At 37.2% G+C, this 2658-nt stretch overlaps 1 pseudogene; it reads right to left on the minus strand.

The window, feature by feature from the left end:
* Window positions 1-1161: 1161 nt before the first annotated feature.
* Window positions 1162-2097, minus strand: LOC149176472 (peptidyl-prolyl cis-trans isomerase FKBP42 pseudogene; annotated as a pseudogene).
* Window positions 2098-2658: the final 561 nt, after the last annotated feature.

A 2658-nucleotide genomic window follows, 5' to 3' on the forward strand; every position in this document is an offset into this window, starting at 1 on the left:
AAGGTAGAGGGTAAAAATAGTTTATGAGATTATTAGCTTTTTGTTTTTTGCCATTTTTTTTTTTTCTGATTTAAAATAATGATGAGCTGACTTAATCTTCTAACAATTCCCTCTCTAAAAAGACAATGTCAAGGAACTGATGTTCCCTTAACATGTTCCCATAACTTTCTAGAATGTCTTTGAACTGATGTTAACATGTTCCCATAACTTTCTAGAATGTCTTTGAATGCATCACATTCCAAAATGAAATGTTTTTCTGATTCCACAGACATGGAAAATGACCCAACCTTCCAACAATCACCTCACTAAAAAGACAATGCCAAGGAACTGATGTTAACATGTTTTAATAACTTTCTTTGATATCTTTGAATGCATCACATTCCAAAATAAAATGTTTTTCCGATTCCACAGACATTGAAAATAATGTACACACTCGTTCATCCCAAGTTTCTTTAGGCCTTTTCCACCGTCTTATTTCACACCTAAATTGATGTGAGTTGGTCCTTAATTGAGCAATAAGAACCTTTGCCCTCCACCAAATAGTAGCTCCAATGAACTCTTTTTGTTATAAATCACAGGTAAAGTTGAATTCCTCAAACAAATGCTAGCTCCAATGAACTCTTTTTATTATAAATCACAAATAAGTTGAATTCCTCTAACTCTTTTGGTTATAATTCCTCAAACTCTTTTCGTTTTAGATCACACAAAAAATTGAATTCCTCAATATAATATAATGAGATACAATGAGGTACAGACAAATAAACTTCAACGTTGTGCGGTCCTCATCACGAGCTTGGCTACGGTTAGAACATCCGCAAAGCGTTTTGGTTTACCGCCTTACACTATTCGATTCAATCGGGTCGTCGCTGCCTCCATTTTATATATCATTTTTCCTATACCCCATCATGAATGTGGGCAAGCTTTAAAAGAGAAATCACTCTTGGAATAGAACCACATCCTCGCGTCTGAGTTGTAATTTTGCGAAGTGTTGAATATGCGGGGCACACAACAATACTCCTGGTTCAGATTGTTTCCAGGGTAGCAGTGAACGCCTTACTCTCTCGAGGAGTTATGCAATCGGTGCCATATTTGGGCATAAATTCTCCGTTGCTCTGTGTAGACCGGAATGATGCGGCACGCTCCCTATTTAAATCCAGATTCTTAAATCACAGTATCACTTGGAGAAATTTTCCTAACCTTCTGAAAATCCTCCCTTCCATCATCAGTCTGCCCTAGAGCAGGTCGTGCCTTACCACATCTGAATAAAGCCTTGATATTTTTCTCATCGTCAGCTAATACCATGTTTCATTGGCCAATGACTTCTTCATAATGGTTCAGCTTCAACAAACATTGAGCCATATTAAAATTGCAAGGGTTCTTCACAGCAGTCACCATATCCTTGTATTTTCCAAACAACTGAAACATAAAATCATCTCCCATGTATGCTAGGGCCATTTCATACTGTTGCAAAGCCTCTGCTAATTTGTCCTTCATTATCTTCCTGCCGTCTCTTATCCGCTGCTTCAATTCGCTCCTCTACTGTCATATCACTACCTGCCTTACCTTCCTTGACAAACCAATAAGCTCAAATTCATATATAAGATTGGCTTTAGGTGGTACATTTGGAAAAGCGGAATTCCCTTCCTCCACATAACTTAATTGTCAGTCCACATGAAGCAATTCACGTTCACTAGCTTTTATGCTAGCCACACCAATGGCGGCCACTCAATTCTTTTTCTCACTACCCAAAACCAATTCAAATGGCTGTTGTTCTTGCCAGCATGTCAATTCTGTGAAGGCTTGCTCCCATTCTCAGCCTTGATGATTTTTTTTCATAATGAAGAACTTCCCTTTCAGAATTAATAGACACAAATGAACAGGCTAAGTGGGATGTCTCTGTATTAACTGTATCATAAATCTAAATTTCTGGTGATTCCTTTCTAATTGCCAAACAAAATGCTGGCCAGCAACCTGTAAAATTTGTTAAATTCAAACTTTTTCTACAACTTCTCTAATAATTCCTTAAATGTGCTCAATTAGCAACGCATAATTCTTAGCAATAACAGCCACATGAACTGCATAAATCACCCTTGCCATACTTCCCTTAACAAGTGGTATAATACTGTAAATAAATGTTGCCACTATAAATCTCAAAATATTTAATCAAGAGATACACACCAATAATGAAGATATTTTGATCCTAGTCTGCTTATAAGAAAGCAAGTAAATATGTTGATGATGTAATGCTACAATTGAACTTGCAAGTATGTTGATGTCTTGCTACAATTGAACTTGCTTTGTTTCTCCGAGTAAGGCTACTTGTTCGTATCTAGCCCTGTTCACCAAAAGCAAGTGAAAATATTTTCCAGAGGTACATAGGTACTTCTGATAAAAGAAAAGGTAACAGAACGCACCATTTCAGTGGTAACAAAGCCAACAATGAAGAGTTTGCTTCTTTGTAGACGTGCCTCCTTTTGTGATAAGGGACTGAGGGACTGAGGTGGCAGTTTGATGAGTTGAGATCGTTGCAGAAAATCTACAAGTATGAGAAGAGTGCAACCACTGTTTCCTTATTTTTCTAGAGCAATTCTTGAGCCTTGTTTATTGAGCATTACATCACCAGTTTAAGAATCCTATGGTAGGAGAATGCTTGTATGT

Source organism: Pinus tabuliformis, chromosome 4_1, assembly GCF_031772625.1.
Source record: "Pinus tabuliformis cultivar Carrire ecotype Pingquan chromosome 4_1, CPIR1, whole genome shotgun sequence".
NCBI classification, from domain to species: domain Eukaryota; kingdom Viridiplantae; phylum Streptophyta; class Pinopsida; order Pinales; family Pinaceae; genus Pinus; species Pinus tabuliformis.